This window comes from Micromys minutus (assembly GCF_963924665.1).
Source record: "Micromys minutus genome assembly, chromosome: 27".
Lineage (NCBI taxonomy): Eukaryota > Metazoa > Chordata > Mammalia > Rodentia > Muridae > Micromys > Micromys minutus.
In genome coordinates, this window is record NC_137962.1 from 21,656,542 (window position 1) to 21,678,486 (window position 21,945).

Below are 21,945 nucleotides of genomic sequence, written 5' to 3' on the forward strand. Positions count from 1 at the left end.
TCAGCCACACCAGAAGAGGGCATCAGATCTCATTACAGATGGTTGTGAGCCACCATGTGGTTGCTTGGAATTGAACTCAGGACCTCTGGAAGAGCAGTCAGTGCTCTAACCACCGAGCCACCTCTCCAGCCCTCCAAGGTTGTTATTAACTAGGAAAACCTGCTTCTCATAGTGGTGTGGCTCAATCTTAGCACACACCTTTAATCCAAGAGCTGTTTATTGTAAACAGGATTAAGTAAAGTCAACCATAGGTCCAGAGGCAGAGCAAGCAACCAGTTGACAGGGAATGAACGTAGGGGGAAAATCATAGAGAGCGAGAGGCAGTTAGAAAGATGGATGGGGAGACACATAGGAAGTAGAAGGAAGGGATATTCACTTAGGGGGGGTTTGAAGGACTTTCTTTTGGGACATTTCAGAGGAGGAAGGTCAGCCAGGTACTTCCTCTCCCTCTCTGAGCTAGCAGGTTTTCACCCTGGCATCTGGCTCCCGAATCTCCATTGGTAAAATATACTGATGGGGATTTTGTTAAACACACACACACACACACACACACACACACACACACAGCTTCAGAGGGAGCTGGCAGGAAAGCCTCAGGCCATGCAAGGAGTCAAGGTTCTTCCTGAAAATGAAAAAAAGAGCAAACTACTTAAAACTGTCCCACAGCCTTTACAAATTCAAACACATTAAAATTTCAGTCCAAAGTCACTCAACTGTGGGCTTTAGTAAGGTTAAAAATAATAATAATAATAATAATAAACCAAATGCTTTCTTACCTCAAGAAGGAAAAGAAAAACCAGGGCACAGTCACAATCTAAGCAAAGCGAAATTCAACTTCAACTATATAAACACAATGTCTGATGTCTTGGATCCACTCACAGCCTTCCAGGCTCCTCCAAAGCTTGGGTCCCTTCTGCAGCTCTGCTCTCCGCAGCACACACAGCTTGTCTTCTGAGCTCAAGCAGGCTTCACTCTGCCAGGGCAGCTGTCCTTGGTGATCATGTCCCGTGGTGCCGGGGTCTTCAAAATGCTGGGGTCTTCTCCTACAACTGGGCTGTACTTTCACCAATGCCCTGTCATAGCTTTTTTGTCCTTTTTATTTTTTTTTTTTTAAGATTTATTTCTTTTATGTATGTGAGTACACTGTAGCTGTCTTCAGACACACCAGAAGAGGGCATCAGATCCCATTACAGATGGTTGTGAGCCACCATGTGGTTGCTTGGAATTGAACTCAGGACCTCTGGAAGAGCAGTCAGTGCTCTAACCACTGAGCCATCTCTCCAGCCCCTGCCATAGGCTTTCTTCATGATACCAAACCTCAACTTCTCTGCCTGGCCCCTTTAGTCCTGGTCCTTCAAAATCAGTAACAGTGGGCGACTCTGACTATTACACATCACCAAGCCCAGCTGGGAACACCAGGTATAACCGTGGTCACCTCTGGAACACACCTCAGTGGTGCTGATATCTTCTTGATCACTGCTAAATTCTCAGCTCCAGCCAGCATTAAGCATCCCAAAAAGGCAAAGGTTTTGCTTTAGTGGTTCTGGTCCCTTATTAATCACAGCTGATTCTTTAGCCCCAGATAACCAAAACCACAGAAACTGAAATCAAAGTAGCAAATGGCCCTGGAAAAAGTCTTTAAACTTCCCTCTGAAACTTCCAGAGCCAGGCCTCCATTGTCTGCACTGCTCAGAACATTCTGGTCTTCCAGGCTCCCATAGAACAGCCCACTGGGCTCTCAAAACTCCATGGCTTTTCTAGCCCAAAGTTCCAAAGTCTTTCCACAATCCTCCCTAGAAGATCAGAGTATTATCCCGTCCCTGTACCAACTTGTCTTAGTCAGGGTTTTTATTGCTGCAACAAAATATCATGACCAAAAGCAGGTTGAGGAGGAAAGGCTTTATATTCAGCTTATGCTTCTATATCTCTTTGAGCATCAAAAGACATTAATACAGGAGTTCCAACACGCCAGGAGCTGATGCAGAGGCTGTGGAGAGGAGCTGCCTAACGGTTTGTTCTCATGGTTCACTCCTGCCTTAGAACTTGGGACCACCAGTCCAGGATGGCGCCACCCACAGTGGTCTGGGCCCTCCCCCATCAATCACTAAGAATATGCCTTACAGCTGGATCTTACCGAGGCATCTTCTCCATTAACATTCCCTCCTCTCGGATATCTCTAGTTTGCCTGTGGGTTGAGGACAAATGTCCCGGCCTCTTTTAATCTCCCGCCTGCACCTCCAGCCCTGACCCGGGTTCTAATGGAATATTCATCCATCCATCATTATCTACAGACACACGTGGATTTGGAGAGCCCAGAGATTTTATGAGTTAGGTTCCAGGAAAGAGACAAAGACCAAATCTATGTTTTACAACATCCTGTGACTTCTGTTTTCTGGCAGGTATGTTTCTAAGTCCTTCCAGGGGCATCCCATAAACTTTGTTCTTTCTGTGGTATATAGTATCTGCTTCTCCTACATTTTCACATGTTCTATTTTCATTTTCCTTCAGTTCAAAATATTTAAAAAATTCCTAATGATTCCGTTGGCTCTTGATCTTAAGGTATGCTTAAACTCTAAACCATCAACTTCCATTACTTACTAATTTATTGTGAGTATGTGTGCCAGCTGTAAGCGTTTCTGTGCACTACATACATGTAAGTGCCCTCTGAGGTCAGAAGGCGGCAGATCCCCCAGGAACTGGGAATACTGGGGGCATTGAAGTGCCCTGTGTGGGTGCCTGGTCCTCTCCGCCGCGAGCGATCTTCGACCACCTCAGTGGCCGCGGCGCCATCCCTGCGGCGCCATCACCCCAGCCCCAGATTTTAAATGCTCCTTATGAACTCAAGTTGCTGATTATCCCCCAAGTCAGACACTAAGCATCAATTTGGTGGTTAGAAATGGAGAAGGGGGCGGGCAAGAACCGTAGCCAAACAAAATGTGTGGAATTTGAAATGAAAATATTGTGGTGGGCCGTTTGGAACTGGGGAGAATGCAGCTCTTTGTGCAGGGACTGCAGTTTTTAAAAAGTGCTCTGTGTTTGTTTTTGCTTTGCTGGCTCTCAAGCTTTTCTATGGACCTTCCCTTGGTTACCCTGGGGCTGTGTCGGTCAATACCATTTGTTTTTCTATGTACCAGTTACTTTTTCCCCCACAGACTTCTTTTTTATGTGCATTGGTGTTTTACCTGCATGAAGGTCTCTGTGAGGATGTCTAATTCCCTGGAGCTGGAGTTACAGATATTTGTCAGCTGCCAAGTGGGTGTTGGGAATTGAACTCAGGACCTCTGGAAGAGCAGCCAGTGCTCTTAACCACTGAGCCATCTCTCCAGCCTGGCATCAGTCAGTTCTTTAACATTTACCCCAACTATTGGGGATCATACCCATGGCCTTGGCCATCCTAGGACAAGTGGCTCCAGCTGGTCTTGAGTTTGTCTTCCTTCTGGCTCCGCCCCCTTAGCGCCTGGGCTGATACGGGTGTCCATTATGTATGGAGTGTGAGACTAACCCAGGCTATAGGAGGCCTTGCCTTAAAAGAAGACACACACACACACACACACACACACACACAGAGAGAGAGAGAGAGAGAGAGAGAGAGAGAGAGAGAGAGAGACAGACAGACAGACAGAATGAATGAATGAATGAATGAAAGAAAAAAGGAAAGAAGGGGAGAGAGACAAACAGGAGGAAGTGAGAAGAGAGAAACAGACCAAAAAAAAAAAGAGAATGAAGAAAATTAGTCTATTTGAGGTTCTTTTATCTCTACCGCCTTTCTAACCCTAATTCAACACCCCAACACCAGGTAGGAGAAAAAGTTAGAGGGGGAGGGGCCGGGGTCTCTCTGAACGACCCCCTGCTGAAAAGGAGCATTGAATTCCTTGGAGCAAATCCAGTTCTCATAGTCAGGATATCTCCAGTTTCATCTTGTCTCTTTCCTGAGCACCAGCAACAGCAGGAGCAGGAACTGGCGGGACATACAGCCACATGACGAGAGCAAACCCCTGGCTCCTTTCTGCACTCTGGCATTTTTACCCTCTCCAGAGTCCTCAGAATTAAACTATCTGCAGCTGGTCGAATCGTGCCCCTGCCAGAGCACACAGGAGGCTAGCGTTCTGCTGCTGTGGACAATCTGAAGCAGCTCCGTATCCCACACCTGGGATTAAGACAAAACATACCATAACTGGGCTTTTCAGAAACCGAGTCTCTCACTACAACCCTTCCCTCATGAAGTCAGCCGTGCTGAGGTCTAGAGTTGACTCCATTTGGGCCCATTACTGTTCCCATCCTCTATCTGCTTGTCCTTGTTGGCCTTGTGCTGCTTTGATTAAAGACTAAAAACAGGTTGGAGAGACGGCTCAGTGGTTAGGGCACTGACTGTTCTTCCAAAAGTCTTGAGTTCAAATCCCAGCATCCACATGGCAGCTCACAACTGTCTTATTGTGACAGGTCCAGAGAAACTAACACCCTCTCACAGACAGGCATGCAGGCAAAAATACCAAATACCAATGCCCATAAAATAAAAATAAGACTAAAAAAACCCAGGAACCTGGGTTTATTGAGCATATGTTTATTTAGCATATGTTAGCAGTCTGTCTAGGCCCCGCCCCACAGTTACCTGGCAACAGTCAGGTACACCTGGCACTATAAAAGGGGCTGCTTGCCCCCTCCTCACTCTCTTGTTCTCATACCCTCTTCCCCCTTTGTCCCTTCTCTCCCCATCCCCTTACCCCCTCTCTCTCCACGTGCTCATGGCGGCCTCTACTCTATTTTATCTCCCCCCCCTACCCTTTTAACTCCCCTCCCCATGCCCTGAGTGAACTTTATTATATACAATACTGTTACGTGGTTGGTCCCTCAGGGGGAAGGGATGGCTCAACATGGGCCCTACAGAAACACCCCCTTTACCCACACCTCACCACACATCCATGGGACATATCCCCTCTCTTTATTGTTTACGATTTTATGAACGCATTTGGCGTATAATTCCGGGTGCTTGTCCATCAGTCACAGCCGACAGGGCACAAACTCAAGCTGGAACCCAGAGGCTGGAGCCAAGGCAGAGACCATGGAGGGGTGCCGCTGACAGGCCTGCTCATCAGTCTCCCTCAGTGTGTCCTCTCACCCGGGACCACCTGCCCGGGGTGACCTCCACCGCAGCGGGTTGGGCTCTTCCCCATCAACAAACAGTTGAGAAAATGCAGCTGGGGCTAGAGAGATGGCTCAGCGGTTAGAGCACTGACTGCTCTTCCAGAGGTCCTGAGTTCAGTTCCCAGCAACCACATGGTGGCTCACAACCCTCTGTAATGGGATCTGATGCTCTCTTCTGGGGTGTCTGAAGACAGCTATAGTGTACACATCACATATATAAAATAAATAAATACAACCTTAAAAAAAAGAAATTTGGCAAGAACTTGTCACTGGGCTCAAGGAAGTAGGCTCAGGCGAGAATATTTACATTTGGGTGAATGCAAGGAATGTGTCGCATTTCTTTTGTCTTGGTCATCCTGATAAGCCCCTAGAAGCACTGAGTGGGAAGCATTGAGGCATTGTTTATTGCCTTGTTTGCTCCTGGACCTAGAACTGACTTTATTCTCTGCATGGACTTAGAATGTTATAAAGCAGGCTGGAGAACACACACACGAACACACACACACACACACACACAGCCTCAGCACTGGCCAGAGTCCTGTTACGGTGTTGTCCAACTGTCTTTTTCTTCTCAGTCCTCACTCCCTCCCTTGAGACCGAGCTGACAACTGACTTGGTCATCAGCATAGGCTACAAGAGACTCTGCCTGGAGGAAACAAAACTAAACCCAGGACTCGGGGTTTGGGGGTGGGTGGGGGTGGGGTTGCTGTGGCTCTGCCTCATCAACTGAGACCTTTTGCTGTTGTTGCAGAAGCTCTAGCCTCGATCTCCATCACCTGGACGGCTGTTCTCAACAGTCTACAACTCCAGTTCCATAAAAATAAACATACCTATGTCTTACAACCACCTGTAATGGGATCTGACGCCCTCTTCTGGTTGTGTCTGAAGACGGCTACAGTGTGCTCACATATATAAAATAAACAAAGAATTCTTTAAACAAACATGCAACAGGGTTGAAAAGTTGACTCCACAGGTAAAGTGTCACAAAGTGTGAGGCCCATGGTTTGGATCCCCGGACCAGACACTGTGTTGTAGATTGTCCTGAAGCTGTTCGTATTTTAATGTTAATTCCACTTCCCCAGGAAGGGCTGCCTAGCTATGTACTCATGAGGTGACTTCATCTGAACCTTCCCATTTTAATTAGTAAAATAAAGGAGATCCAGTGACTGAGCGGGGTAAGGGGGGGAGAGAGAAAGGTCAGAGGAAGGAGGAGGAGAAACTCCAAGATGGAGATCCAGGTGGCTTAATTGGCATTAAATAGCTATGAACATTAAGGATTTTATGAGTCTAATATCTCATATAGAAGGACAGTTTGTATCTTTGTCTATTCGATGAAATCTTGTTGTGTAGAGGGTTTATGGATTGAGAAATGAATATATAAACTTGTATGAAAAGCTATAGGACTGTAGAGTTGTGTTTGTGTTGAGTTTTGGGGTAACGAAATACCCTGGGACAGAGGCAGTCACAGGCGGAGCAAAACGGTCATGGGAAGGGAGTTGAGCGGAAGAAGAGAGACCGTGGGGGCAGCTTGGACAGAGCGACAGAAGTGCCTGAGGCTCTGAACTAGAAGCAGGCCGGCAGAGTTAGACCACGGGGCCGATAAAGGGATAAGCCATATTTTTTAAATTTAATATTTACTGCAGCGCTTTGTCTCCTATCTGTGGAGACAGCAGGCCGGAAGGTAGACAGAAAGTGGAATCAGGAGAATTCCCAGGAGCTTGTGAGTCAATCAGTCTGGTGTATCCAGCGGTAAACAAGAGACCCTGCCTCAAGGGGAGTGGAAATGAAGGAAGGATGTCCAAAACCTTTGTAATCTCAACACATACAAGGTGGATGAAGTCAGAAGTTTAAGGTCACCTTGAGACTCTTCTTCAAAAAAATCTTTTTTAAAAAGGAGCTTTGATGGGGAATCAAAGTGCCCAGTTGGAGTCTACGTTTTTTTTTCTACCCAGGGGATCAAGGATGAGGTAGGTAGAAAGTCAAGGTATTTGAAGAACAAAATGTGTTGAATTAATACTGAAAAGGCAGTTCCTCTGCAGAGTCAGGGTTTTCTTCCAGGACTGGGGTTATTGAATGTAAGGCCTAGAGCCTGCTAGGCAAGCCCTCTACCACTGAGTCTTCTTTTCACTTTTTAAACATTTGTGTATTTATTTGGGTGTGTGATGTGTGTTCCTGACATGAGTGTGAAAATCACAGGACAACTTGCAGGAGCCAGTTCTCTCCTTCCACCCTGAGGATCTTAAGAATCTTAAGAACCCCAATGAAGGAGCTAGAGAAAGGACTGAAGGAGCTGAAAGGGTCTGCAACCCCATGGGAAGAACAAAATGATCAACTAACCAAAACCACCACAGCTCCCGGGGACTAAAACATCAACCAATGAGTTCACAGGGAGAGACCCATGGCTCCAGGTGCATATGCAGCAGAAGATAGCATTGTCTGGCATCAATGGGAGGAGAGGCCGTTGGTCCAGGGAAGGCTCATTTTCCTAGTGTAGGGGAATGCCAAGGCACTGAGGTGGGGGAGGTCTGGTTGGGAGAGGGAGCACCTTCATGGAAGCAAGGGGAGGGGGAGGGGGGATGGGATTGGGGAAAAGGGATAACATTTGAAATGTAAATACAGTGAATATCCAATAAAAAATTAAGACAAAAAGAAATAATGCATATCTGATATAACAAACTACTAAAATTAAAGAGGATTAAAGGGTGTTAGAACAAAGGAATAAATAAGCAACAATTTTAGTGTAAAAAAAGAAGAAGAATCAAGCAGGCTCTATAGTAAGTAAGCACCTTTACCCCCTGAGCAACCATTTCTCCAACACATTCATCTTTCTTTTAATTCATCTTTATAGACAGTGTCTTTTTTAGACTGTCAGTGATCTGCCTGCTTCTGCCTTCCAATTGCTGGGACTAAAGACATTTGCTAGCAGACCTTTTTCACTTTCTATTTTGAAACAGGTTCTCAACAAGCTGTCCTGACTGAATGTAAGCCTACAGATATCCCAGGCATGCCTTGAACTTGTGAACCTTTTGCCTCTGCAGCCCAAGTAGGTAGAATTACACAGAACATCAGGCTCAGGGATTTGTATATTGTTTGGTTTTAAGATGGATGACTGACCTAGTCAGCTCAGACTGTCCTTGAACTCCTGCTTCAAGCGATCTTCCCATCAAAGTAGCTTATTTCCAGGATCTTAAAACTTCAACCCAAGGCTGGAGAGATGGCTTAGTGATTAAGAGCACTGGCTACTCTTCCAGAGGTCCTGAGTTCAATTCTCAGCAACCACATGATTGATGGCTCACAACCATCTGTGGTAGGATCCAGTGCCCTCTTCTGGTGTGTCTGAAGACAGCTACAGGGTACTCATATACATAAAATAAATAGATCTTAAAACAAAAACAAAACATCAATCTAGTTTATACTTTTCAAAGTACAGCCACAAACTCTCAAAATCCTTTTATAGAACAAGCTGAAGGTCGCGGGAAAGGTCATCTCTAAAAAAAAATTTTCCCTTGCTTGTTGCCAAGCACAAATACCTGAACTCTGAGTCCAGATGCTGATCCTTTTATAGGAACTTCTGTAGAAATGTTGTGGGATCGGTCCTGGGGCATGGGAAGAGAGTGATTGACGGGCAGCTCCTGTGGGCGTGGCTTGACTTCCAAGTCAGCAAACCAGAGAAGGCCGGAAAAGCAGAGGGGAGGAAACATCCTGGTTAGGACTTCTCTGGAACCACAGCCTGACTGAGAGGGTGTGAGGTTTCAAGAGGCCTGAAGAGCCCTGGTTTGCTTCTCCAGCTGTGCTCCAACAGAGACCCTGGACACACATCAGAAGGGATGCTCAGTTCTACTCAAGGATGACATGCAGTTTCAAGTGCTTGCTTTAACTCAAGACATCTATACAGAATTAATAGGAGGAAGACATGAAAGACATAAGCTGTCTCCTGTATGGGTCACAATTTGTAATGCAAAAACAGTTTCCTCAGAATAGAACACACAACACACACACACTGGTTTTTTAAAAAAGATTTATTTATTTATTATATATAACTATACTAGCTGTCTTCAGACACACCAGAAGAGGGCATCAGATCTCATTACAGATGGTTGTGAGCCACCATGTGGTTGCTGAGATTTGAACAAAGGACCTCTGTAAGAGCAGTCAGTGCTCTTAATCACTGAGCCGTCTCTCCAGCCCAACTTTAAACTTTTGATCTTCCTGCCTCTGACTCACAAGTTCTAGGATTAGGAGTCTGTGCCACATAGGTAACTGCTTTTGGTGTTTTTTTGTTTGCTTTTTGTCTTTGTTTTTTTTTGAGATAAAGTCTCTCTGTAGTACAGACCGACCCGGAATATGCCAAGTAATCTACTATGACCTCAAATTCATGGCAATCCTCCTGCCTCAGCTTCCTAAGTGATAGAATTATAGGTATGAGTCACTCTGCCTCACTTCTTTTTAAATTTTAATTTAATTTTTTTTTATAACAGAGTTTCACTATATATCCTGGGCTGGACTAGAACTTGCTATGTAGGCCAGGCTAGCCTATAATTCATAGTCAACTGCCTGCCTCTGCCTCCCAGAAGGCCTGTGCTGCTGCCCCAACCACTTAAAACAAATTTTTTTAAGTTTATGTTTTATTTATATGAGTACACTGTAGGTGTTCTCAGAAAGACCAGAAGAGGGCATCAGATCCCACTACAGATGGTTGTGAGCCACCATGGTTGCTGGGATTTGAACTCGGGACCTCTGGAAGAGCAGTCGGTGCTCTAACCACTGAGCCATCTCTCCACCCCCCCCCCCCCCCAACAAATGTGCAGCAGCACGGCTTATTTCCGACCTGGCGGCGCATACCTGCAACCCAAGCAAGCACTCAGGAGACAAGAACGGTAACTTCCGGTCCAATCTAGGTTTAGCTACCCTGTCATAAGAAGAAACGTAGAGGACCCCACCATCCACAGTGCAACAGTGACAAAAGCGCCTCCTGGGAGCCCCAGCTGCTGACAGGAGTCGGGCGTTGGCGCTGTGCCTTCCTCCACCGGAGCCCGTGAACAGTCCGTGTGAGACCCCAACAAGGTAACTACAACTGGGGTGAAGGGGGCGCCTGCCTGGGGCTGCTGCGCAGAGGGCAGAGTGTGAGAACAGCGGCCGGTTCGCTGTAATAAAGTCTGCAAGTAAAAAAAAATAAAAGAGGAGGAGGAAAAGCAGAGAGAATAGAGAGGAGTTGAGAAATTGGTGGGCAAGAATCGCAACATATCAAGGTGGCATGGGTGAGCTTTTAACGTGTGAGATTCAAACAGAAACCTGAAGGCCATGGCTGCGGAGGGGCAACCCAATATAATAGACCCAGAAGTCCCCATTCAGCAGGGAGCCTTTAGTTACAAGCTACCAGAGCCAGAGGTGGTGGCACAAGCCAATCCATGCACTTGAGAGGCAGAGGAGATGGAGAATGGAGTTCTGAGTTCAAGGCCAGCCTGGTGTGGAAACTGAGTTCCAGGAACAGTCAGGGCTAAGCAGAGAAACCCTGTCTTGGAAAAAAAAACAAAAAACAAAAACACAAGTCGGGGGGATTCTACCTGGAAAATTCTGAACAGGCAGAAGCTATGGCATGGTGTGGCATGCTTTTAACACAGCTGCTGAGGAGGCCCAGGCAGAAGGGATCACACGTTTGGTTAGTTTTGTTTCATTTAAGCGTGTGACGCCCTGATAAAGCGTGCAGAGTTAGCATGGGCATGACCATGGGCTGTCAGTGCTTCCCCTGGGACTGAAGCTGTCTTCCCCAGGCAGGTTGCCACTGGTATAGGTCTCCAGCAGAGTGCATGGCCCACCCAGTCCCTGCTTTCTCATACTTTTGCCTGTGTGTCTTTCTGCGTCCCCTTGTCCCCCAAGTCAGGATCCACAGACCCTTCTGTGTGGGTCCAAACATTTAAAGAGATCCATCTTGTGTGTGTGTCTCTGTGTATGTGTATCTGTGTGTCTCGGTGTGTGTGTCTATGTGTGTGTGTGTGTGTTGTATATCTGTGTCTTTGTGTGTGTGTGTCTGTGTGTCTCTGTCTTTGTATATGTATCTGTGTGTCTTTGTGTGTATATTGTGTGTCTGTGTGTGTGTCTGTGTAGCTGTGTGTTTTTGTGTGTGTATCTGTGTATCTGTGTGTCTCTGTGTGTCTATGTGTGTGTGTGTGTGTTATATGTCTTATTATTTCTGTTTCTGTGAAGGAACACCATAACCAAGGCTTAAAAAGGAAGACATTTAATTGGGGATTTTCTTTGGTTCAGAAGGTTAGTTCACCAGCATGGCAGCAGGCACGGTGCTGTGAGCTTACATCTGATCTGCAAGATAGAAACAGAGGGAGGGAGGGAGGGAGGGAGGGAGGGAGAGAGAGAGAGAGAGAGAGAGACTGTAACTGCAAAGTCACACCAGTGACACTGAGTTCAAGTAGTCCAACTAGGGACCAAGTACTCAAAGATTTGAGCCTGATGTGTTCAAACCACCACCTTCTATTCCTGCACCCTCATATCATAATGCAAAATTCATTCATTCCAAATCCAAACGCCCCATTGTCCTTTATAGACTCAAGACTTTCAAAGCCCAGTCTCTTCTGAGACTCAAGGCCATCTCTTAACTGTAAACCCCCAGTAAAACTGAAAACTAAATTACCTTCTGCTGACACACAGTGGCACAGACCACACATTACAATTCCAAACGGAGGAAGTAGGGCACGGACCAAAGCAAGGCCAGAACCCTGCGGGGCGAACCCCAAATCCTGTAGTCCCTGTCTGATGTCAAAGCACTCTTCAGCGTTTTTCTAGCTTTATTGACTGGAACTCACTTCTCACCCTGGGCTGTTTCCACCCCTGCCTGCTGCTTTCCTGGGCAGGAATCTCATGGCTCTGGCATCTCTGAGACCTGAGAGTCTCCTTTGTGACTTCCAGGCCAGAATACTCTGAGAGTTGGTTTCAAAAATTAAAAGGGGAGGGAGAGAGTCGGAGGACATGGAATGGTTGGGGGAGGAGAGTCAGAGGGGAAGGAAGAGGAGGAGGACAAAAGGTCAAAAGAGAGCACCAGAGCCTGTTCAGGCTACTCAAGAAAAGCTGCATCTGCATTTCTCTACAGCCACGTGTGTGCCTTAGGCAGTTCCTGAAGTTACCTCGTCGCCACTGCCTTCGGTGCAGAGCATCCTCAGCAGAGCAGCTGCGACCCCACCGAGGTCAGGCGGGTTACATTCCCTCATCCAAGACCTCAGCGAAGGCTGCAGTCATACCCTTCCAGGCCACCAAGCCCAGGTGCAGGGGATACTGCACCAGCTGCTCTTCCGGAGGCATCAGCAAGAACAGGAAGTAAGCAGTTCATCGTTAAAGAATGCAGCTTCCAGGAGGGTTAGGGGCTTCGATGATTGGCTGTTTGGGGATCACCGGTGCTCAGATAAACTCACTAACTCAGAAGTTAAACTTGGGTGGAATTGGTCCTTGGTGTGCTCTGTGGGAAGAACAGGCCTTTGTGTCTCCCAGGGGAGAAAAAAAAACCAACATGGTATCCATTGTTCAGAGGGGTTTTAAAGAATGTTTTTAATTTTGAGACAGGGTTTACTATGTCTCCAGGGCTGGCCTAAACTGGCCGTGGAGAGAAGTTAGCCAACAACTCCAGACAGTCCTTCCTCTGCCTTCCTGTGCTGGGATCACAGGACTGTGTCACAATGCCTGCGTGGATTTTCTTTGCCCTTCTGAGAGGTCTCGTATAGCTGAGGCTGGCCTTTGTCCAGCGGCACTCACTTCCCAGGTGTCCCTTCCCTTCTCCCCCCCTTCTCCTTTCTCTCTTCATACAGGAGAGATCATACGGCAGCTTTCCGGATGCACTGGACATGATTATAGGCTGATAAAATAAAAACTGTAGGTCTAGCTGTGGAAATTCTTTTAAGATTTATCTGGGGGCAGGAGAGATGGCTCGGTGCTAAGAGCACCAGCTGCTCTTGCAGAGGACATATTCCAGCTCCCATTCAGTGGCTCGCAACTGTCCCCAACTCCATTCCAGGGTATGCAACCTCCCTCACCTGACCACTGTGGCAACCAGACACACACACGGTGCACATACACTCAAACACATAAATAATTTTAATAAACCGTTTTAAAGTATTCTCATAGTGTCGAAATGATTGTAAGCTTGAGATCCACACTAATGTTTGCTGCCCCCTACTGGAGTCTTTTGGACGGAAAAACCTGAGTTCAACCCCTGATTATGCATTCAAATAAAAATAACCCTGGTTGGAAGTTAGTGGATTTTACTTTCTAGATGAAAATTTCCAGAACTCATACTTCATCTCTTATTTCAGAGATTGAAGACACTTCTGTTCTACGTTTCCGTGGTAAATACCCCCAGGAGCTCCTCTCAGGCCCTGGTTTCCATAGCAACCTGAGGGCACCAGGCGGCACCTTCTCAGAGGTGTCTTCAGCCATGACATTCTGAGACACGTGTCTAACTGCGGAGCCATCTCTCAGCCCAAATATAATCAAGTATTTTCTATTCTAAAAGTAAATCCTTGGTGGGCTTGAGGGTTTTTTGGGTTTTGTTTTTTTTTTTAAGAATTATTTATTTTATGTATATGAGTACACTGTAGTTGTCTTCAGACACACCAGAAGAGGTCTATTACAGATGGTCATACAGATGGTCGTGAGCCACCATGTGGTTGCTGGGAATTGAACTCAGGACCTCTGGAAGAGCAGCCAGTGCTCTTAACCACTGAGCCATCTCTGCAGCACCCGAGGGTTTTTTTGTTTTTAATTCCTTTTATATACAGTCTTTCTATATCCTAGGTTGGCCTCAAAGGATAGACAGACTGACAAATGAGGCTGACCTAGAACTATGAATCCTCCTGCCTCTGTAAGTGCTAGAATCACAGGCAGATGCTCCCCATCTGATTTATGTTGTGCTAGGGACGGCCCCCTGGACTTGTGGCCCGCTTGGTGGGCATTCTGTCTGCTAAACTAATAATCCCTGCTTTCCTGTTAGTGGTCTTGTTTGCTTGTTTGCATTTTGAGAAGACTCTTTTAGAAAAACGTGTCTCGGTGTTTTTCTTGCATGTGAGTTTGGACCATACGCACTTGGTGTCAGGAGAAACTGAGAGGTCGTGTGTCCGATCCCATGAAACAAGAGTTAAGGACAGTTCTGAGCTGGGAACAGAACTTAAGTCCCCCTTAGGTAAGGGCAGCAGGTCCTCTTAAGCACTGGCCATCTTACCAAGCTCCCTAGACAAGTCGTTTGTTGTTTTGTTTTCAAAACTGAGTCTCACGATGCAGGTCTAACTCTGTAGACTAGCCTGGCCTCGAACCCAGGGATCTGCCTGCCTCTGCCTCCCGAGCATTGGTACTAAAGGTGCGGATCACTGCGTCTAGGTTTTCTTGTGAGAGTTTCATGAAAATGTGTGTTTTTGTTCCTTTTCCTGGAAGTCTGCCCCATGTCTGACTGAGACCACACCAGACCCTCCCCAGACCCTTCAGATGACACTCCAGTCTGTCTATAAAACCCGTCTTCCCGGAAGAGGGGCTGGTGTACTCTGGAAAGAGTTTTGGTGTAATCGTTCCTTAGCTTCAGGATTGTGTTACACGGGGAAACTTCTTCCCAAGTTGTACTGTACTTAAATGTGCCTAAAATTAACTGCCCGGTGTCAGACCCTTTGAGGTTTGAACCAACCAGACTCTCTTCTCCGCTCACGGAGACAGACACTCTGCTGGCGTGTGTGCAGAGGTCACCCACAACAGTCCATCTTCTCAGGGACGTTCAGACGTCGGACGCTTGAAACAGAGCATCACTTCCCATCCACAGCCCGGAAAAGCCACCGATCAACTCTCTCTCCAGCTACACAGGCCAGGATCCCACAGGGAATGGGCCCTGCGGCACACACAATGGATCAGGCTTCCCACCTCAAAGCAACTGGGAGAACATTCCAGAGACATCCCCTCTTCCAGCTGACAATTAGTATTAACCATCTCAGTGAGGTCTGCTTATTGCTTAAGCCGGCCTTGAATTCACTATGTAGCCAAGGATGGCCTTGAACCCTTATGCCTTCTGAATGTCAGGATCACAGCGATGTGCCATCGAACCTGGCTTGGTGGCATTGGGGCTCAAACCCAGGTCTTCCTGCTTGTTAGGCAAGCACTCTACCAACTGAGCCACGCCTCAGCCCACCCTCTAGAGTTCTTACAAGTTGCCTTCTTTGACCCGAGCAACGGAGCAACGTTCTGGACCCTGCACCTTTTCATTAGGGATTTACCATACTAACTACGGTCTCTGTAAGCAGGCAGGCCTTGAACTTGAGAGCTTCCTACTTCCAACTGTAACAGGGCCCCAGATCTTAGCGCAATTGACTCCGTACCATTCAGGCTGTAGATCTCAGCAAGTAGACAGCACCACCTGCCAAAATTAAAACAAAGACCTCACCTGTCAAAGTCCACAGCTCTGGGAAACTCTCTAAACGCACTAACCTTGCTTTTGCTTCTGTAGTTCTGCTCTGGCTGACTGTCCTTGTTTATTGTGTTGTATGTCAACCCAGGACATGGTTTTTGTGCTTAAAAGCTCACCTGAGAAAGGCTCGGGGCTACACTGGGACCTGAACATCCAGTGTAGTCACCGATGGCTAATAAAGACATTCTATTGGCTTAAATCCCTGTCCAACCAGTCTTCTCTGGTGGATACCCCACAATGCTGCCTCAGCCTCCCCAGTAGCTGTGATTACCTTGTTTTCCCAGGCCTGGCTTTTGCCAGCTCCATTGTGGAAGACAATCACAGAAAAATCACCTTTCATCTCTAAAATATCACTGTTTATTTCCACTGAGACGGCATATGGCTTTGTTCTGATCAGCCCTGTATTTCCCCAAAACTCGATGCTTTGGAATCCTCCCTCTCCTCACAGGGACTGAAATGGCACCTCTGTTTTTAACTCCACAGTAGAACAGACAAGGCTTCTTCCTCAAACCTTTTCTGTAATCAAGAACCGGGTCTGGGGCTGAGGAGACAGTTCAGCGACTAAGAGCACTGAAGGCTCTCCTAGCAGATCTGGGTGCGAGTCCCGGTATCCGCATGGTGGCTCACAGTCAGCTGTCTGTAACTCCAGTTCTAGGGAACTGGACCCATGAATAAGTAAAATAAATATTCTTAAAGGGCCATTCCAGATGGAGCTAAAGCTCAGGGATGCAGCGCTCACTGAACGTGAGGCAGCTCAAGGTTGGAGGCCCCACTTCAGGAAGCAACAACAAAGGGAACATGATAAAGACAATTAAAAGTACCTCATATTTTTTTCATTCATCTACAGTACTATTCCAGGAAGTGTATACCATGCCCTCGAGTCCAGAAATTCTCTACTTTTAGCAATATTTATTTAATAATAGTATTTCTTTCCTGTAGAAAGCACCCAGGCGGCCCGCAGGGGGTGCCCCTGAGGCGTTCTGTTCCTTTTATAGCTTCTTGCTATCAGCTGAGAAAGCTCCAGTTTTCTGAGCATCCCTGACTCTCGGTAATCTTTCCCCTTTCAGTTTTCCTAGCTGCCTCTCTACCTGTTCCCTCCTTTTTCTCTGAGGACAGAAACCCAGACATTTTCATAGCCACTACGACTCATGCATTTTTTTTAAGGATTTATTTATTTATTTTATGTATATGAACACATCATTGACTCAGTTACAGCAGTTGCTTCAGGACGTAAATCAACAACTCACACGAAGGAGAAGTGATCCAGTCTGGAAGTGAAGGAATGGAGAAATTATTCGTTACAAGTTAACAGAAGGTGTTGTATTATATTTTGCCAAATTAAAGCCTTATTTATTTTTTACCCTTTCTACTTTGTCAGACACTGAACAGTTCTGTCGTTTCTAATCCTTGTTAGACTACTGACTTAAAGAGAAAACACTTTAAAAAACCAACTCTGTAGACACCTTCAGAGTTTAGTTTTATAATAAAACTGTTTGAATAATTAGACCTTTACATTCCTAAAGATAAAATAAATGTAATCTTTTTACCTTAAAAAAAAAAAAAGAACACACCATTGCTGACACACCAGAAGACCCAATTGCATTGGATCCCATTACAGATGGTTGTGAGCCACCATGTGGTTGTGAGAATTGAACTCAGGGCCTCTGGAAGGGCAGCCAGTGCTCTTAACCCCTGAGCCATCTCTCCAGCCCCACAACATATGCATTTACTGTTTGCTACATGATTAGCAGAAGGGAAACTCGATATAGGATATCGTCTATGCATAACTTATGATTAGACAAGTTATTCTAGTGGTTAGGAAGATGAAGCAATGTTATTCCAAGTTTGAGGCTAGCCCGAGCTAGACAGAAAGATTGCTTTAAAAGCCAAGCAAACAGACAAAGGCCCTTTCTTGGTATTCCAACACAGCCAGCCCATCCAGGCCTTGCCTAGAGGAGACTTATTTCCCACTCTGTCTTCTTGGTGGCTGTTGTTAGGAAAAAGAAGCGAGTGGGGTGGGGGAGGTGCTCCATGGAGGTGTGGTGAGGCTTGGGGGTTAGCAGGAGGCCTCTGGGGTACCCATGTTGGGAATCCCTTACCCTGAGGGACCAGCCACAGAATAGAGTTTATTTAGGGCATGGGAGAAGAGAGTTAAGAGGGTATTAGAGGCAGACAGAGAGAGAGAGAGACAGAGAGAGAGACAGACAGAGAGAGAGAGAGAGAGAGAGAGAGAGAGAGAGAGAGAGAAGAAGGAGGGGGAGAGAGAAGTGGGTAAGTAGCCCCTTTTATAGTGCCAGGTAACTGTGGGGTGGGGTTTACAGAATCCCAACAGCTGCCACATCTTCTCCAAGTGCCCCTGGAGAGGGTTAATGCTACAAGCAGGGGATCCAACAGTTTCACCGCCAGGGCTTAGTTATTGCAGAAGAGGAAGAAGCTCTTAGAACACTTTGACTGAAAATGGAAGTCACCTGACATGGACCCGAGGATTTTGTAATCAGTTGGGCTCCTTCAGGCCACATGGTTGATGAAGTTATTTCATCTCAGGAAAAACCACTAAAAGCTCATTCCAGAATATAAAAGCTTGTCTTGGTCAAGGTGACTCTGACCCAGCCCTGGTCAGAGCTATGTTTTGTTAATAGGTTTCCATTACCAGGGCTTCAGCAGTAGAACCCCGAGATTTCCCAGATGGGCGGGCCAGTTTTAATCTGATCTACATTTCTGCTTTTCCCCGGGTTTCCCCAAGTGGCTTCTGAATGTGTTGCAACAGAATTGCAAGGATGTTGAATGAAGTTTTTCAAATAAACAATGTTTACCTGAAAGCCTTGGAATAAATGTGTTTGCAAATGGGTTTAGACCCTTGTGTGGAAAGGGCCTGCCTCTCCTAAATAGGAAAATCTTCAAGTAAATCAGATCCTACTGAAGAGTTTGGAACGTGGGGGCAGGGCTTAATGCTCTCGTTCCAAACCCCACCCAGGCAACGTCTTACACTTTCCAGCTCCCCGCTTGATATTTGCCACCCTTTCACCTTTTACATTTCCTTCAGCAAAATCAGTCCGTTCAGGAGTCCCTGTTACTCCGCTGTGTGCAGTACTGGAAGAAAAGCTTTTCCTTTTCTGCCAGCTTTCAACATGGAGGCGTGTAGTTAAGTGAATTCTGCCTCTTGCTGTGCTGGATGTAGCCCTTGGTTTTCCTGTGACCTTCAATCCCAATCCATTTTTCTAGCAAAGGGCCGGTTTCTTGGCGGGGGGTGGTTGGATTCAGTTTTTTCAATACAGGGTTTTTCTGTGTAGCCTTAGCTGTTCTAGAACACACTTTGTAGAGCAGGCTGGCCTTAAAATCACAGATCACCTGTCTCTGACTCCGGAGTACTAGAATTAAAGGTATGCGCCACAGCAAAATCTTTAAAAATTATCATTTTTTTTTGGACGAGCAGAAAGCGTGTAAATACTACCTTGGTGCTATTTCCTGGGCAAAAAGCAAGGTTTTCACTACCAGCGGCGACACATTACAAATTCGACCTGCAAGTTCTTGCAGCATACCAGAGTGTCCAGCAGATGGCGCCACAGCTGAATTTTCTCCAGTGATATATGGCATGCTTGCATAAGGCTGAAAAAACAAAAAACAACGAAAAAAACCGAGAGTAAAAAAGATATTCTCATTTTCGACATATAATCCCTTCTTTGTTATGTCAGAGGCCCCCCCCTTTTTTTGTAGAATTTGTGGAACCCAAGTTGAGGTCTTTTAAATAAGCTAATCAATTAAAACTCAAAAAATGCAGGTTGTTTTTTTTTTCTAGAAATATTTGCACTTCGTTCATTAGGTTTCCCACTTTTGTTAAGGGAGGGGATTTATTATTTTCATTTACATGTACCATATGTAGCTGTGTGAGTCTATGTTCGCCACCTGTATAGAGGCTTGAAGTCACTTGATCTAGAACTGGAGTAGCCGGCAGATGTGAGCCGCGCGAATGTGGGCGCTGTGGAACCGAACCCCGTCCTCTGCAAGATCAGCAGTCTTTTCTGCTGAGCCGTCGCTCTGGTCCTAAGTATTTGAGTGGGAGCACGTGTGCAGGGCAAAGTGCCACTGATTGCGGTGTCCTGATTTCCAAGTGTGTTCCAGGAAATTACTCTCAACGAGCTGGACCTGAGCTGCAAGCGCTTTTCTCCACTGAGCCCTTTGGCCTGCCCACGTTTTCAAACGGCGGTCATCGCCACGAGAACACAATGGCGCTGGGGCCACAGCGCGGAAGTAGAATTCTTGGCTATGGTCAATAAACGCCGGGTAAACGTAAGAGAGGTTAAAAGAAAGAAAGAAAAATGTTGCTTAAAAGAGGCTCGATGGTCCAGACACTTAAGCAATCGCCCAGGGTGACTTCCAAGGCCTGGCGGCGGTGAGCTCACCCGCTGCGACGGAAATGGCCTCGGAGGAAGCCGGGCGGTGGCCGCGGCGTGGGGACAGCGCCGCCTGCTGGCCGATGGCGACAAAGAGCTGGGCCCGCAGGGCGTGGACCCTGCACATTCCCGGGAGCTCACGAGGACGTCAGGAGCCGGGGACGTAGCTTGGGCCGCCCCTCTGCCGGGAAGGGAAGGTTCGATGCCCGATAAAGTTAGGGAAGACAGTCCCCCTGAGGGTTTTGGCGGCTTTAATGGTTCCTAAAGCTAAAAATGGATGATTTGACTCGTATAACGTTGCCATTTTGGACCACGCTGGTGGAAAATGGAAAGCAAAACCATGTAAGGGGTGCGCTTTAAATTTATTTTATCCTGTCTCATCTCAATGGGACTTGCCAAATATTAAAGGGGCTGCTAGGCAGGCTTTAAATATGAGCAGAGGACTGCGTTTTAAACGTGGATGCGCTACTCACTTCTGCCTGGTAATTTTATTCTAGGAAGGTTGCGGTGAGGTTTCTGGAGTCCCGCCTCCTCCTCTCCCGACTTCCGTTCTCTCTTCCCTCATTTGACAAGCGCCTCTGCGCCCATCTCCTTAGAACACGTCATCATCACCCACTGGAAGAGAGGATTGTGGTACCACCTTTTCCCCCTATGGCTGAAGCCAGCAGAAAGATGACGGATTGCTTTCTGCTCTTGAGCCTGCCTGGTTGCCGGGAAGCCCGCGGGATGATGCTAACGACTATGCTGCCTCATGGACAGCCCTGGGTTCACATTGCTTCCACTCACAGCCACTGCTAGTTTAAGAATCTTTCGGAACTTCGTTTGACCCACAGATGGGCGCTTTCGGAGCACTCGTGCACTTGAAATTATGCAGTTGGTCAGGGCTGTCAGAGATCTGTTTGAGATCGGGGGAAGGCCCTGCTGGCCACACTTCCGACCTGAACTTTGAACCCCTCTGATGCACTCTGAGGCGAGGGACAGGCATTGTCTCCGGCTGCGTAGTTCCAAGCAGTTCACTGTGTTCCTCTGAAAAGTCGCAAAAGGTCTGTGGTCACAAAGGAAGCCCTGGCTAACTCAGTGGGACACAAAACAGGACCAGTAGGGGGTTCTAGAGGTGGGAGGGGAATCGAGAAATTGGGGATAACTTATCAGAACGCAACGTGTAGATTTAAAAGCTGATTGTTTGAGACAGGGTCTTATCCTGTAACGATGGATGGCATTTAATCCATAGAGGTTTTTCCTGCCTCCGGAGATTAAAGACATGCGTCTCCACACCCAGCTGTATGAGGCGGTAAAAGTCCACTGCAGAAGTAAAAGGAATGCTATTTACTGGGTCCCCGTTTGACCTGAAGACCGCGATTCCCATCACAGCCCCATCTCTAAGCATTAATTATAGGCTCTGGTTTACAACAGCCCTGCCAGAAAAACCTGAATTAGGAGCTCAATAGCAAGAGAAAGAAAGCTGGGTTAGTAGGTCCCATAGGTAATTGTCTGGGCTCCAAGCCCTCACAATCCGGATCCAACCGGGTGAGCACTAGGGGTTCTTTGTTTTGAGGACAAAGGGGGATATTTAGTAACTTTTAGTAAATGCTGCAGATCCTGGAAGATGTTTGACATTTGTTTATCTGCTGAGGGGAAGGAGAGGAATGCCTCCCAGCATTGTACGTAATCCTCTGCTAGAAGATACAGGAAAAAAGAAGCTGAAGACATTAATACAATGCAGGCACACATCTCCCAGCGACCCTGGACTATTGAACCAGAGGCTACTAAGTAAGGCAGGGTCACCGCCCGAGCCTCAGTAGAGACACTTCTCCGAGAAAGGAGGGTCCCACAAACCCAAGCACTTCTGAGGAGGAAGGCAAATCGGCTTTTTCTTTGTTATTGAGAATGCTCTCTCATTTTCCTCTGGCACCCCCTTCTCACCTGTTCCTCCCCGCCCCACCCCTCCCCACCAGCTGCTTCCCTCTC

The 21,945-nt window shown here is 46.9% G+C and overlaps 1 long non-coding RNA gene across 1 annotated transcript; it reads right to left on the reverse strand.

Moving 5' to 3' along the window:
• Positions 1-16,790: 16,790 nt before the first annotated feature.
• LOC308437915 lies at positions 16,791-19,946 on the reverse strand. The gene is made up of 3 exons (XR_013975571.1): positions 19,458-19,946; positions 19,038-19,192; positions 16,791-16,854 (listed from the first exon to the last, which is right to left on the reverse strand). It is a non-coding gene; the product is annotated as an uncharacterized lncRNA (long non-coding RNA).
• Positions 19,947-21,945: the final 1,999 nt, after the last annotated feature.